General features: G+C 43.9%; 1 protein-coding gene and 1 non-coding gene across 8 annotated transcripts in view; one reads left to right on the plus strand and one right to left on the minus strand.

Moving 5' to 3' along the window:
* Positions 1-8,117: 8,117 nt before the first annotated feature.
* TRNAE-CUC (transfer RNA glutamic acid (anticodon CUC)) lies at positions 8,118-8,189 on the minus strand. The gene has a single exon. It is a non-coding gene; the product is annotated as a tRNA-Glu (tRNA).
* A 7,230-nt stretch (positions 8,190-15,419) lies between these two features.
* The window catches only part of NCOA7 (nuclear receptor coactivator 7), an 84,198-nt gene continuing 79,758 nt past the window's right edge, over positions 15,420-19,859 (plus strand). For 3 of the 7 annotated variants that reach the window (XM_052677385.1, XM_052677436.1, XM_052677425.1), the window contains exon 1: positions 15,420-15,561. The gene's annotated coding sequence lies outside the window, so the exon portion shown is untranslated. Of the gene's footprint in view, positions 15,562-15,967; positions 16,196-18,312; positions 18,385-19,859 lie in introns of all 7 variants that reach the window. The other 4 variants (XM_052677393.1, XM_052677400.1, XM_052677415.1 and 1 more) reach the window with 4 other exon arrangements.

Below are 19,859 nucleotides of genomic sequence, written 5' to 3' on the forward strand. Positions count from 1 at the left end.
GACATCCACTTGGTATAACTGAGTGCCAGAAGGTAGAACGTGGCTATGCACACGTTTACTTTTTCTGCCTTTATTCTGCATTCAGTTGAGCAGCGGTCCTGGAGAAGGAAGAAGAGAGCCTGGGATCTACATCATAGTGTGTAGCCCAAGAAAGTGAATCAGACTGTTCACTCAACAGTGTATCTGACTTTTAGCTTCGAGTAACTTTTCCATGTGGAGGTTAGAACCTTACATTTCAGGAATCGTACCCTGGCAGTAGCTGGGGGGGAAGGGCAAGGGGAAGGCAAGGTGGCAGGTCGTGCTGCTGCTTCCTTGGTGCCATCCTTCAACATGTTTGTTTGCAGTGACTCTGACAGATGGGCCCTCAGTCAGGCAGTCTCAAGGTAAATAAAGGACATTGGCCAACACTCAGGACATGGGTGTTGACAAATTCTTAGGAGAGATAAAATTCTTCACATTAATAGAAAAAGTTCACAAACCTCTTTTCACAAGAAGATCTTACATAAGAAATTACTAGTGGACTTAAACTGGGTTCCTGTTGGTTCCGTAGTCACTAGGATCCTTGGCCATTTGCTTCTGTGGGCATAGATAGCCTGAGATCACACAAATGAGGATTTAAGAGATTCAGTAGTTACAGATGGTTTTGTCTTGACTTCAAGAAAAGATGAAGGTGTATGTTTCTTTGCAGGCTTCCTGTGCCTGAACACAGGTGTAGTTTTACTCAAAGCTGAAAGTTTATATGTGCTCTTTCCCTGCTTCACCATTTCACACTGGCAAAGACCACTGTTTTGGAAACTGATGTGTGAAGGTCTCAAAAGGAGTGACAGCAGGACTGCTTCCCACCTGCTCGTGAGAACACATGATAAGAACAGAACACCAGGCAGGTGCCAGAAATGCCACAATCTCAGCCAGATCCTATGCCCAACCTTTCCTGATTTACAGATTAAACAAATGTTTGACAGGCAATTAACTGAAAAGAAGTGAGATTTGTGGTTTTGTTTTGTTTGTTTGTTGTTAGTTTGGGGCTTTTTGTTGTTTATTGTTAGTTTTTGCCTCTGGCAAATGCTACTAGTGGAAGTGGTAAAGTGCCACCTGTATTAATGCATATTTAGTCTGTATTCAGTTGCCTAAATATCTGTAGTGTCCTCAGCAGGGATCCATCCTGCCCCTTGGCAGTCACATCTCCCTCATGTCCTCCAGCATCTCTGCCGGTCCATGCAGCTGCTGCTTGAAGTGACACTAAATGCTTATGCCGAGGCAACTGAATTTCTCCTTTTCTATCTTGCATCATCTGTGAAAAGATGGGATTTTAATCTTAATTATATTTTCAAATGCAATCTAATTTTTTTTCCCCCACAGAATCAGGCATCTCCTCTCCTGTTGAGAATATAGGTTTTTCAAAATAATTTGAAGATAATATGAGATTATCATCTACTGATCTTGTAAAATTACGACCAGTTAATGCTCGCAGTGAGCTCATTCAACACTAATGCCTGAACTCAAGCAAAGCTAAATGTCTTAGACAATAGTTATCTGAACTGTGCTACTACTTATTCTACATGAAAGTCCTTCTGTGCTTTTGATTTCACTCTACTTTTCACATAGTCTGTATTCAGCATTTTTCTCTTCTACAAAGGGAAGTCTTCAGAAGAAAAACGTCTTCTGATGCAGCATTGAAATTATGATTGCGATCACCATCAGTTCGGAAATTTGTAGCTCTGCCCACGTCTTCATGCAAGTTACACTGCAAGCCCTCCTTCTATTAAACCAGCACTCTGATCCAGGAAGAAGTACGTCACTGGTAAATGTAAAAAAAAAAGGGTTTTACCTGCAAATACCCCTAAATAGTATTATATATTACTGTGTGGTATGTGAAAATCTCATAAATGACTACAAGGCAATCCATAAACCTAAGGAGCAAAAGCTGCAATTACTGAAGGGCCCACGCTTCTTCTTTTTTCTTAGTTTTGATTTAACTCTGAATGCTCTGGGGGATTTTTTTCATATACCAGAAAGACACAAGTAACTTCACTTTGCTTTGAGAAGACTCTCTTAATGGGACTTTAAAAGAAAATTTTACACATTTCAGGTACGCTTTTGCGACAGGATTGACAAGATGATAGGTATTGTGCGTGGATAGCTCAAGTAGTTTTTAATGACACTTCCCAGCACAACACTTTGGTTTTATCTGCAAGCCTTAAAACAAAATAACATTGCTTCCCTCCACTCTGTCTCCCTCTTTTAGAAGTATTTTGGTGAGGGAGAAGGGAGCAGTGTGTTTTGTTTGGGTTTTCTGGGTTTGTTGTTCCGCAGAGGCACCAGGCCAGCGGCACTGCGCTGGGAGCATCGCCACAGCGGGACAAGGCAGAGCCACTTCCTCTCCTTCTCCCCCTCCCCTGCCCCATGCTGGGCAGCTCTCTCACCCGGCAGCTCTCTCCCACCCCTCCCAACAAAAGGAAAGGCAAATGGGGTGAAACAGCAATAAAAATGGCCCTGCCAAGCATTTTCCCAGCTAACAGCTGGAGGTAAGCACCAGCAGCACAGCAGCGGCTTCACTGGCCTGCCTCACATCTCTGTCTCCATTCACTTTTATTTCATTGATCTCAAAGTTGGTGCTTTTTATTAGTTAACTTGGATATTCAGTCTTAATCTGCCGTCCTAAATGCCTGCTTCCTTCCCTCCCCGCGTTATGACGCATCTGATACCTGCTCAGCCACAATGGCTTTTCCTCTTCTGTTTATTTCCCTTCACAGTTAGAAGATTAAAAATGCTCTGAACATGAATCTGGAAATAAAGCAAAACAAATACCAACATTTCAGCCCAACGATAGTGCTGAAAAATGACCTGTATGTGCTGTCCTGCCCTCTTCTAAGTCCTGCTAAACCTACAAGAAAGATTCCCATTAGTAAATCACTGTTGGATCATTAAACCTTTTTAAGGCAGTATGTGCTTTACCAAGAGAATGAGGATTACGACACAGCCGTGCCTGCTGCCCACTGACAATCATGGGAACCGACCTCGGTAATAAATCCATGAATTATCTGGCTCACTTTGACCGGTTCTCACGCCAGAGCAGCTCCTTTGATGTGACCGTCAAGACCCAAGGATGCCCAGTAGCAGTAGCCACAAACAAAACAATAGAAAAGTAATAGTTCAATATAAATATGTAAAACCATATGTCCGACTTTTGCAGTGGGGTATTTCTGTGCCTGTGGTTGCAACTAGAGGCAAAAAGAAGAAAAAAAAAGGAGAAACAAATCCCCTTCACACCTTTTGTTTTTTCTATCTATAGCCCTCCAACGAAAGAAAAACTGGACATGTCGGAGATGCATCTTTTAGCTTCAACTGTGCATGACTCCTTCAGTTAAGGGACATTTCCTGTTGCTTTCCAAAAGCAGTCTGATATTCAGAACAGATATGTGCTTAAGGACTGATCCTGTAGAGCCAGTAAGTATGTAAGCAGTCCTACTCAGAGGAACTATTCCACTTCAGTGGGACTGTTCACATAAATAAAGTTAGTCACGCTTTTAAGCCCTTGCAGGACCAAAACTTCAGAGCATGCATTCTCATTTGTCTGATTTGTAAAAATATTTAGGTGCCAAGCTCCTTCTGAATGTTTAAACATGTCAGAAATGCAACAGTTTGTCTGCTTCCTGGCTGCCCAGCTGCACAACAGGGATAAAGTTATTTAGTTTTTTGTCCTTTATCTTGTCAAATTAGATGCCAGACACTGAGGAAGAGTTTCCTTCCAACCCAATCTCATCAGCACCCCTCACTGAAGTTTCTGGCCCTCACTGTAAGCCTCCAGCTTGTAGCTGCACAAAAACCAAGTTGTGAGGGATGCAAATCTCTGATGATAATCAGATGATATGGAAGAAAAATTCCCATCAATATGACCAGAGGAGAAGTAGAATTTATTGCATTATTTTTAACCATTGTATATATATGATTATACATATATATTCATATTTACTGTAAAGTAAGACCAGCAAACTGTAATAGCTGACTATAGTGGCAAGCCTGCCAAGGTGATGGAAATGAATGAGATCACCCTGTTTCTTTCATTCATTCTGCTGGACCACTTATGCAGAACTGCACCTTACGCAATATAGTTCACGCAGTTTAGCACTGAAGAGCTGTCATGTATATCAGAAACCTTCTTGCACAAGACTCCCTGCCATGGCCATGCTCACCAGCCCTGCCGGCCTCACCTGGGTCACCGCTACTCCCTGTCACACGCAGCAGGCAGCACCATCGGTCAGAGCATGTGTTGCAGTATCAATTTATCGTCTGTTACTGTTTTCCTGCTTTCAGGGGAAGCTGGCACCTCCCAGCTCTGTTTTCCTGCCAGCTAGGCAAAGATTAGGCACAGCACAATGCATTGTCAATGTAGTTTACTAAAGTGTGATTAATCAAAGCGCACATGGGAACCAAAGCATAAAAAAAAGCGCAAAATAATGATTGACTGTAGCCACAAGGCAGTAATAAAACAAGTCTAGAAGCAGATCTTTAAAATGGCTGAAAAAGTTCAGATGTTTAAAAGGGTCAGAACATTCACAGTTTCATTATCAGAACACTTCTTGAAAGGACGTGGTGAATGCTCCTATAAAGAAAACTTTTTGGAAAATAGCCCTTGGATAGAGCTATGTGCAGTAATTAAATCTCCACTGAACTTTTGTTATCATCACCTTAAATAAGATGCTTTATTTCAGATTAAATAATTTCTTCTAAAATATGACTCAGAGTAAGCTTTCTAACGTAGCTAACTAACTCAGCTATGGTGGGATTTGCAATGAGATTGTAATGCTTTTTTAGTTTATCTTACTGTCCAGGAAATGTTGCACATCAAATCTCTGTCTAGGAGAGATTTACATTTCAGACAGTATTATTTTACAGAAATGTTGGGGAGAAAAAAACAACAGCCAGAATGAGGGGTTATGTGCCTGACACTTCTTTTTTTTTTTTTTCTTTTTTCTTTTCCTGCCATCTCCAGCAGTTTATCTAGTATGCACTTTGCCTTGTTTGTGTCTGCTCACTGCCATGGTGACAACAGCACTCGTGTCACAGCACAGCCGGCTCCCAGGGTCTTGCCAACCAGTGCAGCAGGGAAGCCAAGCAGAGCTTCGTGTCTCCCTGCCAGCCAGTCGTGATGCCCACCCACCCAACTGGGATGCAGAAATGCTGTCTGCCTCCTCTGCCTTCGCACAAAGTTTGCATGGCCTCTCGTTGCAAATCTCTAGTTACAAAAGAGAGATGGAAAGAAAATGGAAGAGAAAGAAATACGTTGTTTACGATTTGGCTTAATAACGGTTTCATCTGTACATGAAGTTTCTCTATCAGCAATACAAAACCTTCATTACTTCAGAGCCTATCACAATTGCATGAGTATATAACTCCTTGCCTTATATAATTAAATTGAAATCGGTATCAGTAATTGGTCGAGAGGCTGAGCAAGAGATAGTGGCAGACATGCAGCTGGGATGCCACCTCGTGGCCTATTGATAGCAGGTTTTTATCAGTAAGTGAAGGGCTGTTTCCCTTTTAGAAGAAGGGAGTTTCACTGCAGAGTTTATTTTCGCAATTAAAAAAAAAGAAAAATAATGAAATAAGCTGTCACCTGAATGTCACGGGAACTAATGAGCGTGTGTCCTTCAGACAGGAATGCAATATGAGAACAAGCAGAAAATTAGTCTTTAGAAAAAAAAAAGAAAAAGGAAAAGGAGATTTCATTTTCTAAATAGTCTGCTGTTATTCAGTCATGCAAAGTTTTATGCCTATCACAGGCATATAAGATTGGAAGAGCCTTAAAAGTGGAATTAAAATAGTTCTGTGCCTTCAAGGAGGTCGCCTGAAAGACATAAGATCAAGTTTCTATCTGAAAGATCCTATTCTCTAAAATTTCAGAAAGGGAATACAGAGTGTGAGTTCAGATTTTTAACTGGATATACTCAACTGCTGGTTAAACTGATCTGTAGTGTAGATACCGATTTCTTTACCTTCCCTATTTCTACTGCACTGTATTCCCATCAACTTTTGCTGTGATATGGAAAGTTGTTGGTCAAACTTTTGAGAAAGAACATAAGTGAAATTAAAAATACTTGAGATTTTTATCTCAAATGTACCATAGTTGGAAGCAAATACAGCCAGCTGGTCAGGTACTTCTGCAGTGTCAGGAGTTACCTTTTATTTAAAACAACAACAACAAAGACTCCAGGACAGATTCTTCTTCCATCTCTTATAAACGAGTGCCTTCTCCCCATCATGGTGATCTGAGGCCCAGGTAAAAGGAAGCCAATCTTTAAAACTGTGTCAAAGAATATTGGCAAACCAAGTGTGCAACACCGAAAGTGCAATTAGGACATTGTAGAGAAGCTTTATGAACTACGTATGACCACAGTGAGAGTACATTTAGACAACACCTCCCTCTCTGCTCTCCTTTTATCTACCTATGGATTGGAGAGACCCCACCTATACAGAAAAAAAATTAAAAAAAAATACTGTGGAGAAATAACCATTCCAATGTTAACAAGGCCAGGTACCCGTTCCTAGGAGGCAACTCCACAGTTCTAAGAAGGCATCAAGCAATGATGATGTGGTGGCACGGTGAGATGGCTCTCGAAGGAGTGAGTCAGGTGCTGGCTCAGCTCAGAAGTGGAAGCTGGAAACAATCACAGGCTGTCAGCCCTTGGCTGAAAGGAATGTTCGCTTTGTCAGGGCTAACTTAGCCTGTCCTCTCAAATTTTCAAAATCACTGACTTTACTACCACTGCAATCTGACCAATGCTAAAAATGAACACCTATCCTGGTGTTTTTTTCTATTCAAACAGTAACCACAGCAGAACCTGAAGTATCAGGAAACCAGCACAAGGATTGTTTTTCACTCATTTCAAAGTGGGTATTGATTATCTGAGCTTCAGTGGCAAATTTCAGATCTAGTACTGGACTGAAAAGGCTTTGGAACGGTAACGCTTCCATTCCTAGTACAATATTACAACCTGTATGAGCTGTTCCATAGGATTTTTTCAAAGTTTCTGAAATCTTGCATATGATTAACCTTTCTCAGATGACTTTAAAGCTGGGCTTGTGATGCTAAGAGCATGCAAAGATATCACTACAAAAACTGAATTTATGCTTTATGCCTTAAATCAAAGGAAGGCCTCTCCCTTTGCACCCCACCAGAAGTCACTTCTTTCACAAAAAAACAGAGCGGAGGACCTCTGGCTTCTCATGAGACACTCTCATCTGTACTGGAAAGTGGCTCAGAGTGCAGCACTCATCTGGTGCATCCAGGCAAAGGAAGAAGAAGGTATTATTTCCAGGGGTGCTTTCATATCAAAGTCTTCCAGCATATAGCGCAGCCTGACAATTAGAAGGAGTTACCTGTGGGTAATGCAAGGCTTGTGGCATACTCTTGAAAGTGGGGAGGATCCTGCCAGTCGTGCTAACTAAGCTGACTTCATGGTATTCATTTATTATGAGTATTTCTTGTCTTACGTGCCAGCAAGCACCACTGCAATATGAATAAAGAGGTCCTCCCATAGTGCCTAAATGGCAGCCTGCTCCTCGGGCCCAGGAAGAACAGCAGCCCTCCTCCTCCTACCAGAAGACAGCTGGGGATTGAACTTTCTCCATAGGATGCTCCAGAGATGGAGGCTGTGAGCAATGAGGTCTGCCATGGCGATGGGTCCTCACTGCCTTCATAGCACCAAGTGACTGCTCAACTGTGGAGAAAGTAGCAGGAACACCTTTAGATGTCAGAGCAGTCAAAAAGGGGAATTTCTACGTGCTAACCAACTGTGCTGCCTGCCTGGCAGGTGTTGTTCAGCTGGCTCCTGTAGGGGAAATAAGGTATCATATTGCAGAGACGTTTCTGTGAGGGCAGGACATCCAGGTAGATGCCTTGCCTCCCTGCAGGTAACTGTGCACAACTCCCTCCTCGCTTCAGTCCTGCAGATTGCAAAGCATGCCTGCAACTTCCCTCTCAGCAGGAACACCAACAACTTACGCTCGGCACAGAGGCCGTCCGGATGCTCGTCGGGCTATAAAAGTAAAGAAGAGGAACAAAGAGAATTTAAAAAATCAAAACATCCTAGAGACGAAATTACAAAACTAGTAACTTCCCTGACCGGGAATCGAACCCGGGCCGCGGCGGTGAGAGCGCCGAATCCTAACCACTAGACCACCAGGGATCCACGCACTCGTCCCTTAATTTGTTTATCAAGAGTTTATCAGCTCGCCATGTTTCTGCCCTACTGCGTCCTTGTTTTGCTCTCCCTGTTCTGGACAGTACCATGCTTCCGAGGCAGGCGTGCGTGGAGAAGGGACCTTCCATTCCACCCTATGGAAAGGGGGCGTCGGGAGGGAAGTGGAGCCCGGTTGTCCCCGAGGCGAGTGCTGTGGCGGGCCCTCGCTCACGGGCGGGCAGGTTGGCAGCCCGAGCAACCGCCGTCAGCGTCTGCAGAAGGAAGGAGCTGGGGACGCCGGGCTTCCTTATTCCAGGGAGCTCCTTCTGAGGCCGGACTGGATGGGAGGGACCCCGAGCCGGGCCAGGCCTCAAGCTGGGTAGAGGCAGAGGCTCTGCAGCTGGGCAGAGAGACTATGGAGGGCTGGCACTTGGGATTAAAGTCTTTAAAGCACTTTGTGTTGTGCCGTGTGCTGTGTGTGCACTGTTCCCCCAGTGGCAGTGGGCCAACACCTGATGGACAGAAGAGTTCTTGTGTCCGGGGGAAACCGTTGCACGAATATTTATGCCCTTCCTTAAAAGAGGAGAGAAGGCCTTGTCATCAAAGTGCCAGGAACACAGACTGAGATGCCTGGGAGAGAGGACATTCCAGCTGCATCTGCGTTCTGGGAGAGGCGCGAGGGAGCGGAAGGTTCCCTGGTGTTTGGTCTGTAGGAAAATGCCGATCCAAAGGCAAACTGAGTGAAACCTGCAGCTCCAAAATGAGAACCAGGTGGATGGCTCACTGTCCTGTGTTGGCAGGTAGGAGGAATCCATGACTAATGTAGATGCGGACCATATCTGCGTAAGTACTTTTCCCTCTGGCACCGTTGTTTCACAAGCAAAGCAGGTCTGAAGGCAGCAGTGCTTTGTTGCCCAGAGAGGGGGTGGATGCCCCATCCCAGGATACATTCAAGGTCAGGATGGATATGGCACTGAGCACAGCAACTGAACTAGCTGTAGGTGTCCCTGTTCATTGCAGGGCAGTTGGACTAGATGGCTTTTAAGGGTCCCTTCCAACTAAAATGACTCTATGACTAGTGAAATCTTTTCCCAATGGAAGCCGTATCCATAATGTAAAAAGGTTTGCTCTATTCAAGCAAATATCTAGTTCCCAAACTTTCCATCACTGATATTTGTTATAGAGTAAACCTTTTCCACATTAAGATAGATATGCATCAGATTTAAGTTCATGAATTCTGCAAATTTGCCTTAGCTTATCTTAATCAGCTTCAGAATCAGAAAGCAAACATAAAGGACTCCTTTTTCCTCAGGGATATGCTCAGGAGCTCAAGGTGTTTGGTTTCAGCCTTACCAGCCTCTTATCTGAGCCAATGGTTCCTTTCAGCCAAAGCCTTTCAAAGTTAGCAGGCTTGAACACAGTGCATATTTGGATTGAAATGGAGCTTGCTTTTGTCCAGACTGATTGATTTCAGTGCACAGCGATGCAGTCAATTTATAAAATTGTAAAGTAAGAATCAGGCCCTGGTGGATACAGTCAGTTATCTCATACCCTACAAGAATTTCAGTTCACACACATAGGTCAATAACATCTTCTTTGGTGAGGCCAAGGTGTTTTCCTCCTGAGGAGCCAAAGCTGAGGGCAGTTGGACAGGGAGCAGCCCAGGCTGAGGAGACACCATGGCCTGAGATCTATGCAAAGATGGGGACATGGTCAGGAGAAAATCACCTGGTCCCAGCAGGTCACCAGTGCCCCTTGTTGAAGAGATATGCCTTGTGTGACCTGGTGTCCTGCCAGTTTGAACCAGTGTAAACATAGTGGTCATTTTGACCCAAAGTCTGCCTGGAACATCAACTCAAAATAAGGTAGTTCTATACCAGCCCAGCTGCTGGTTCAGTTGTATTTCTGTGCTTAACCAACTTTGAGGCACCACAGTTAGCAGCAAGGCTCCCCCATCTCGAATGCTTACTGTCACCCCAAAAGTGGCTTTTGGAGGGCAGCTGAGTTCTGTGCTGCTGTGGCTGTGACGCTAGCAGTAAAGGCAGCTCCTTCAAAACTAGAATAGGTCCACATGACTGCGAAGTAATATGATTAAGTTTATATTTCTTGGTGAAAGGGTCCTTGATTGCAGCTGTAAGGGTGGTGAAAACTCAAATGTATGTACCGGAGAAACTTTGCTGCGATTTTTTTTTCTGGTGTGAATCCAGGCTGCAGCGGCAGGGGGCAGACTCCATGACCACCAGGAAAGTGGCATTGGAGTCCGAGGTTGTCTAGTTATTTTTAGGAAAGACTTTCACTTCCCTGCGAGTCATGTGCCCTGACAAAAGGTTGCACCTCTTCTCTGGATTCCTGTGACTGACAGAGAAACCCCTGCGTGGAGCTGTCAGCAGTTCATCCTCTTATCCGTGCGGACGTAGCAGCAGCTGTGTCTGCATCCCTGTGATGCCAGCTGGAGAGGAATGATCGTCGGAGAGCACCAGGGGAGGGATGTCACAGACCGATGCTCCTTGTCACCCGACATGGCGGGATAGCTTTGTCAGTTAGGCCAAGTGAGCACTTGGTGTCGGGGGTACTGTACCCCAGCTTTCAGAGATAAGTAATTAAAGCTGAATTCTGAAACCTGAAAAATCAAAGCACTCACTTAAACTGCAAGCTGTAAAGCAGCACGCAATTAACTTGTCTGTTCCATGTGAATATATTACATATTATTATTACTTTCATTTGCCAGGTTAATTAATGTGTGACAGCAGGTTTACTGCATAAAAATGAGTAAGAACAACATCAGTGCGATCTGTTAATTTACTCAAGTCTTTTATTTGGTTATGTTTCCGCTACATAATGGTAAGCACAAATCGTCTTTAGTACCTAGAGTACCCACTCTGGTAGTAGGGAAAATCCTGTATCTGAGCAGACAGTGTAAACATTATTTATAATTATGTGCAATATGTGCATTTATCACTTCTCTCTTTCCCCAGCTGTTTATTTGAGCTGGAAAGCCTTGGCATCAGCTTTTCTTATTTAAATGAGCCTGGTTTAAAATGTGCATCATCCCAGTGTTAGAGAGATGGAAATGAAAGGGAAGGAAAAGATTCAGCACAGTCTTCTGCTGTTTTATGCTTAATTTCCATGTATAGTCAGAACGGTTACCTGACTGGAACAGGCTGCCCAGGGGAGTTGTGGAGTCTCCTTCTCTGGAGATGTTCAAGACCTGCCTGGATGCCTACTTGTGTGACCTGCTGTAGGGAACCTGCTTTGGCAGGGGGGTTGGACTCGATGATCTCTGGAGGTCCCTTCCAACCCCTACAATTCTGTGATTAACTGTTTTCTATTACAATAATGCTTGGGAAGTGGGGGGGGGGTGTTGAAAGAAAAACAACACATTATTGCAGTTTAGATTTCTTAAAGCTATTTTCTTCGTGGCAGTGTTTTATGGAAAGAATCTAAGGAAAAGATGTTTCCCAATTTTTACGGCAGTTCTGATACTCCTAGCTCCAAGATCATTTTAGAAGCAGTAAGGAGAATTGCTCTGGCTTCTTGTAGTTTAATTTCAATAGCGCGAGGGGGCAGTATGTGAGAATTTGCAATGTCATGTTTTTGTGCTTTGTAAACCAGTTATTTACTGTTTATAGAAAATATTTTAAAGATTCTGAAGAGAAATAGCAGAGTAAGCCACCAGCAATATTGTTATAATTAATCTTGCAAGTTCTATTAATTCTTTCCTTGTTCTGCCATTCTTCCTCTGCTCTGTGTTTGATCCAGAGATACCTCGGTCAGCTTTTCCTCTTGCCTCTGTTAAAATGTGGTACTGGGGTCTGTGATAAGGCATGGCAGTGGGTAATATGTCAGGTGTCCACTGAACTCAGAAAAAACCTTATTTGAAAGAAATACAGCTTTGTTATTATCTCCATCTGTATCTGAGTAAATTGCTTTCATTTCTCAGTCTCCTCTGTAGAGATTTTGGAAGCACCTTCTGGTTTGATCTACTTGACAGAAGAAACTGGAGAACACAATCAGTTACAAGGGGAAAACTTCTTTTTTAGGCTCTATTTTAAAGCTCTGCTCTCTGTCTGTTTCATTTTTGGGAAATTTGTAAAAATTTGCCATATCCCTACCTGCTAAATTGATTTAAATCTAGGCAATTAATTCAAAACTACAGGGTTAAGAAAATCAAGAAGATTTGTAAAATTCCTCTTTGCCCTAACTGCAGAAACCAGGCTAAAATTAGTGATGTGTTGTAACGGAAGTCAGTCCCAAGAGCATGGTAGGATCAAGCAGAGACTCAGATAGGAATAAAAATCTGTCTGTATCAAACCTATTTTGTGACTGTTTCATAGTGAAAAATTGTAACAATTCTTGGGGGTGGGAGGGAGAACCAGCAATCAATGACAGAATGACTGCTAATAGGAATAGAAAACATCCATCTCACGTTTATTGTTATACCTTTTCAAAATTGGACCGTGTTAGGATATTCTTTACTTTAGCAATTCTTTATTGTGCGTTACCTTCCTTAAATAAATGAGCAGTCATGTAACAGATGCAGATGGGGAAAAAAATGATGTGAGCCCTACCTGAGCAACTGATTTCTTTCTTTCTTTTTTTTTTTTCTATGTCTGTGGAAGCTGATCTGAGTGCAGGCCAGAAATTCACTGTCAGTACCTCTGACAATTCTATTCTCTTCAATGTATGTAGTTCTATTAACATACACTGCAGTGGATATTCAGTAGGAGGTCAAACTCCATTCAAATATTGTACTTAAGTATCTGAAGTCTGTTCTCTATGCTACTATGCATGTAAGTTTGTGTAAGAAGCCCTTTTTCAAGAGTAAAAATTGATGACTTGAAAGTGATTAAAAACAAGCTTGCATTTTTATCTCCTCTATATAGTGCGTTCAGCGATAGAACAAGTTTGTCTGATCCCAAAACCAGTAACAGGCATGAATGAATGTCTGGTAAAGATATTCTAAGCATCAGTATCACAAAGACTGTGATTTAAACAGTCTTAAATTATCTGCATTTAAAATATTTTCCACAGGAATGTATTGTCACAGGAAAGAGCAGAATATTCTGACTGTTTCTATCGCCTATGCTATACAGAGATCAAAAGTAGATTTTGTTTCAAAGGTTTTAATTCAAAGATGATGATTATTTGTATCTATACCTATTCTATAGATCTTGTTCATGATTGTAGCTGATAGGCACTATCTCTTGCTTCCAGACTCAGTAAAAATAAAATGGTTTATTAGATCAAGTCACACAGTTTCTTCCAATGTTACAAACTCTATGACTTCAATTCCAAGCAATATCTCACAGTTCTGTAACCAGAACTTATGCTGTGCTTCTGTTCCAGCCTTAGTGTGCTTGTTCTGCTGCTGTGACTGGAACTGGAGTGATTTCTTCCCAATGCCAGTAGCTAGAATAGACTTTTGAAATGCTCAGGGCTATGTAAACACTGGAGAAGAACGTGTGGTTACTTTGTCTGATATATGGAATTTATGCATTATCTTCACTGTTTTCTGCACAAGACAAACAGGTGATGTGCTTGGATGTAAACTACATCTCCACAGAGACAACTTCTCCTGTCTCTTTGTCACTGACATTTAAATTCAGCTGAGAGATAAGTATGTTTTCCACTTCAGTGGGTAGGGCCCCAGATCTTCCATTGCAATTCAGCAAACCCAAAAGAAGTTGTGTAAGGGGTACTATTTTAAGACTGCAGTTTCCTTTCTCTTTAGTGGTTTTGTCCCAATATTGACACTGAGTAGCAGAAAACATATACTGTGAACAGTGACCTTAGTGGTGGGAGATAGCTGCATGTCCATATGAGAGCTTCATTCACACTTGGAATCATAGAATCCTAGAGTCACAAAATGGCTTGGGTTGGAAGGGACCTAAAAGGCCATTCAGCCCCAAACCCCCCATCATGGGCAGGGCTGCTACCCAGCAGCTCAGGCTGGCTGGGGCCACATCCAACCTGGCCTTGAGTGCCTCCAAGGATGGGGCACCACAGATTCTCTGGGCAGCTCTGCTAGGGCCTCACCACTCTCTCAATGAGAAATTTCCTCCTGACATCTAATCTAAATCCTCCTTTAGTTTAAAACCATTCCCTTTTGTCCTATCACTGTCAGACCACATAAAGTTTTATTCCTCTTATTTATAAGCTCTGTAATCAACATGAAAGCCTTAAATTAAGAAAAAAAGAAAGAAAGAAAAAAGCCCGTGCAAAATACTTCCCTTTAAATCTACCAAGCTTTGGGGTTGACTAACGTAACTACTAAGAAAAACAATTGTTACCTGGATGTATCACAGAATCACAGAATGGTCAGGGATGGAAGGGACCTCAAGGATCATGAATCTCCAACCCCCCTGCCACAGGCAGGGCCACCAACCTCCTCATTTAATACTACACCAGGCTGCCCAGGGCCCCATCCAATCCCCATACCTCCAGGGACAGGGCATCCACAACCTCTCTGGGCAGTCTGTTCCAGCACCTCACCACTCTCTCTGTGAAGAACTTCCCCCTGACATCCAGCCTAAATCTTCCCTCCCTCCAACTTAAAACCATTTCCCCTCATCCTGCCTGCACACCACTTGTTTTATTTTGCACAGTTTTTTTTTTACCATCTGCATGCACACAAACACACATTTTGTGCTACATTAAGTTGCTGTTTATGCAGGCGTCTGCCTGTCTTCTGACTTTCATCTGAAGCAGACTTTGGGATGTAGTGATGCTGTGATGTGGAAGGCTTTTCCCCTGGTGTTCCTGTCTCTCACAGCTCGTTACGGACAAGAGGAGGGAACAGAAAGTGAAGTCTCGTTTAGGCTGCCACTAAGGTCTGATACGGTTACCCAGAGCTACCTAAGGCAAGGGAACAGTTTCTGATAACTCGGATGGGTTTTTGGGGTGTTCGCTGTGTGCTTGTGAGGAAGTCTGCATATAGTGGATGTGGAAACAACAGAGGAAGTTTACAGGCATTTCAGTTTCCTATGGATATAACAGCATCCGCAAACCTGGATTTCCAAAAGCGGTGCTTTAGTACTGCCCTTAAAAACTCTGAACAGGGGAGAAGCTTTTCCCTCACTCCGAGGAAGACCCTTTCTCAGCCCCATACCTGAGGCACCGGGAGCCCCTGGGCACCTCCCGACGCCCACCTTCCGCCCCTCACCCGGACGCAGCCCCGCACCACCCACGGGGCGGGCCGCGCCCCCTCCCACGGGCCCGGGGCGGGCTGGAGGCGGCTCGGCGCGTTAGGGCGGAGCCGCGAGCCAGGCCGAGCCCAGGCGGGCCGCTCGGGAGCTGTGGGGCTGGTGCTGCTCTGGCCGAGCGGGGAGCGGTGCGGTCTCCGCGGCTGCCATGCCGCCGCCGCTCGCCCTCCCTGCAGGTGCGCTGGGCCGCGGGGAGGGGAAGCCGGGACGCGCCTGCCGTTAAGCTGCGGGGTCACCGCCCGGCGTACGGAGGAGGCGCGGGGCGGGGGTGGGGGCGGCGGCCGGGGCCCTGCGGTGTTGCGGGGCGGGAGGGAGCGGGGCCGGCCGTTCGGCTGCCGTGCGGATGTCACCCGGAGCAGCGGCGCGGGGAGGTGAGGGCTGCGCCGCCCTCCGCTCCGCGTGTCCTCGTTCCGGGGGCTGGGGGCTGCGTGTGCGCTCGCCGTGCTGCGGTGGCCGTGCGCCTGCCGGGCTGAGCGACGCCGCCTGCGGGGCTCTCTCTGCGAACCCTTACGGCGGCTGGCGGAGCGGAACGAGTCGTTCTGCTGATGGCCTTCAGCCTTCCGATCGGATTTTTTTCCCTAGACCTCGCGTGATTTACTGGAATGTTCCGAGCTCTCCCTGTTAACTTATAGCCTCTGATGACCGTGACTGGGAAGCACAGCTGGAGGTGCGGCGGTGACTGCTGTCTGTCCGTCCGTCCGTCCATCCGTGTGTGCGCAGCTAACCTCTCGGCATCTGCGTCGGTGCCCGGCCCTGGGGCTGAGCTGCGGGCTGCTGGCAGTGTGTGGTACCGACCGATGCGGCCTCCAGGTGATGGAATCTGGTGATGAATGCTTGTGCTCAGCGGCAGCCTTCTACCATATGTTTACTTTGCACGCCACTATTACTGTTTGCCCATTAAGTCATCGCGTCTTGTGCTAATGCGTAGTAATGGACTTGAAGGATGGGTAGGTGCTCGTTAATTGATTATGGCTTGCTGCAGGATGCTGTGCTCCTGACTAAGCGTCTGTACTTGGATGATGCTTAAAATGCATACTGGAGAACTGTTCCAGGCTGTAGTATAAGCAAATATTTCAGTTGCGTGGAAATTATATTATGTTTTATATTGGGTTTTGGATTTGCCTGTATGTAAGGTTGTGTATACATACTCAGACTTCAGGAATTAATGGAGAGCACAATAGAAAAAAGGAAGGAAAGTGTATGTGCCTATGTAGTTCCTGAATGGAAGCCACATTATCAGCAACAGATTTAAGGCATAGTAAAAAACACATAGGTCGAGTGGCTGCATTTTCTCTTGTCCTTGTGCTTTTGTCTTTTACATTCAGGATAATGTTCATAAAAATAAGAAACTATTTTAAGGATCAAAACCCGTAAGTAACTTGGGTTCTGTGAATAGCTTTAATGGAGTTGTTGGGACTGCTTGTAGACATAGCATATTTTACACTGATTCCCTTTTCTTCTCTTTCTTTTCTTTTTTCTTTTTTCTTTTTTTAATGAATCAAAGTCTTGAGTTTGGTGGAAATTCTGTACTTGGGTTAAATTCAGTGCTTTTATTGTTTATTACATCATTTAAAAAATCCGGTTTTCTGGAAGCCTGTCTTATCTAAGTTGCAAAGTCAGGTCTCTGAGTCATGGCTCTTGCCTTTGCCCAGTAGACTGTTCTCTTATGTTTCCACTGTGTTAGTGGCCGTATTCTGATTGTTATTTGCTCATCTATTGCTGAAATGATAAATGATTCTCTTTGGAGATGAAGTGACTTAGAATTGATTGGAGAAGTTCTTGTCTTGTTGAGTGGGAGTACTGTTTTGTTGTTTTGTGTATCCAGGATTTTGAAAGAGAAGACTGAGGTTGGCCAGGGGTTGCTTCTGTAAATATTTGGCTAGCTTATGGATCTGACTTCAGTGGACAGATTCATTGAAAAGTGATTTGTGTTTGAGAATAAAATTTCTTTAAAAGGTTATTGACAAAGCTATTGAAAATGCTGTAAATACGTATTGCATCTGCAGGGGCTCCCTGCAGTCACCCATCTGGGTGAGCATGTCAAAGGTGGAAATTAGCGCAGTCCTCTGGAGCGTGATCTGATGCAAGGGCCTGCTGCTTCAGGCAGTTGGAAATCTCTGCAGAAAATAATTATGATGCAGATGGAGGATGAAGGGACTAATTTTCCCTTTGCTTTAAGTGAATCTGCTGTGACCAGCTAAGGAGCGTGACAGAGTGACAAATCTCTTCCTTCCCACAATCGATAATCTGTACGTGTCCAAGGTTTTGTGGGCTCAGCTCTTGTTTTGGTGAAGCATCGGCTGGCTGTTACAGCGCCGAGGGTGGGGGTGTGTACTGGCCTCTGTGCTCCTCATTTCTTGCTCCCTGCTGTGAGGACGCTCAGTCTCAAGGTCTGCTCTAACTCTGTTTGTGTGTGATACATAGATTGCGCTGCTGCTGCAGGGCCTTCATGTGGGTTGGTGTCACTTTCTCCAAAAGAGGAAATGTAACTACGGCTGAGGAGTGAAGTTAGCACCAAGAGGGCTCACTTAGGGGCCTCCTTCAGTAGGGAGAGGATAGTGAAGGTAGGAGAATTAAGTTTTTGGATTTATTTATTGAGATCTGATTTCCTTATTCCCAAGCCATTTCTCCCTAGCTTTATTCCTGAGACAATTGTAAGCAAACCAGAGGGATTATATTCCCTCTATAAACATGTTATTTCAGTTTGACAAATCAAACACATTATGGGAATATTTTTCCTTCTTTTCTCTTCAAGCCCTTCTGATTGTGGGTGGAAAGCCACATGAAAACATCAAGCAGGTGTAAGCAGCTGTGAGCTGCAGCCAAAAGGCATCTATTGTTTATTCCATTTTGAACTCCACAGTGTACTGCTGCAATCCTGGGGCCCTTTGTTATGAATTTGCAATTTCTGTTCTTTTTGACTGCAGAAGGAGGATGCATTGACAGACCAGACAAAGCCTGTCCGAACTTCACCATGGGACATAACACAGAAGCTAGAAGTAAGTGCTAGGGAGTGCAAGTTACTGCTTGTGCCGGCTTTTGCTCTCACAGCTGGGTTGCTCCCAATCTCTGACTACACTTGGAGAGCTTGCATCAGTATTTCAACTTGATACCACATAGTATCCCAGAGATGAGCTTGTACTCAAGACTTAAGCTGCAATTTCATGGCAAATTTTTCTCTTCTAAGACCTCTGGCTTAGGCTTGAAGCTTTCAATGGATACAATATTCATCATAATCTTAATGGGCCTTTCTGATCTTTTCGTAATCTTACTTTTGAAACATGTGCTGAACTGTCAGTTGCACGCCTCAGATTCGGTGTTGCTTGAGGTCCTGCTAGATCAAGCCGTTTCTTACATTCAGTTCTTCTGTCTCCTGTAAAACGTGTAATTGAGCACCAGGCCTCCTGTTCGATAACTAAATGTACTTTGTCATGGCTACTTATAGTATGCTTTAGGGGTTGGTTGTTTTTTGTTTTTTTTTTTGTTTTTTTGTTTTTTTTTTTGACTATGGTGGGAGGTTGTATCTTCTTTCAGCATCCTTCTTACAATTTAGGCTCTCTAACTGCCTATCATGTTTGAGTGATGGTAATGTCAACCAGGTTTACAGAAGCAGAAAATATCAGAGCTGAGCAAGGATTCTGTACCTGTTTGTTCAGGCAAGATTTGTGTTTGTCTTTGCCTAAAGTGTCAAATTAAGAGTGTTTGTTTCTTTCCCTTTCCACTTCAGCAGGATTTATAAGCCTTTTTGTTAACAGTTACTAATTTTCAGAAAGAAGACTTTCCTATGCTAGCTTCGCTCTTTTTGATTGATTTGGAAATCTTCCCCACAGAGTTTCTGTAGGTATCTGAAAGCTGTTTCCCCAAATCTAAGACAAAGAGTGTCTCAAAAAATCACGGCTTTGTTCTGTGGCAGTTCACAATGAGAGCTTCTAATACCTTGAACTCAAAGTAGGAGGAACCTTGTCTAAAGAAAAGGTAACTTTATGTCATTTTCCAAGTAGATGTAAATCTTTTCTAGCGGTGCTTTCTCACTGCAGCTACACTTATCTTTTTTTTTTTTTTTTTTCCTCCTCTCTGTTCCACATGCCATCTGTCTTATTTTCTGGTTTGTTTTCTTTTTAAATACTTTAAGACTGATGTAGAAGATAGAAAAGAAGTATGAATTTTTATGAACTGTTGCTGCCACCTTCACTCTTGGAGGAAGATGTATGGATGGCTTCCTGCCAGCTCAGGTGATGCTGTGATACCAGAAACTGATTGGAATCTGCCTAGGTTCTTACCTGGGATGTAGTAGGGAACAATTCACTATCATCAGTGGCTCAGAAGTACTTTCATGTTGAGTCACTTGTCAGTGCGCAAACTATTTTGTATGATATCTAGAGTATCTATTAAAGAACAAACAACTTTTCTTGTAATCTGCAAGCAGTGTTTGACTTTTCAAACTCTTTTTTTTTTCTTTTTCCTGTCTCTCATG

This window comes from Tympanuchus pallidicinctus, unplaced genomic scaffold (genome assembly GCF_026119805.1).
Source record: "Tympanuchus pallidicinctus isolate F22 unplaced genomic scaffold, pur_lepc_1.0 scaffold1, whole genome shotgun sequence".
NCBI lineage: Eukaryota > Metazoa > Chordata > Aves > Galliformes > Phasianidae > Tympanuchus > Tympanuchus pallidicinctus.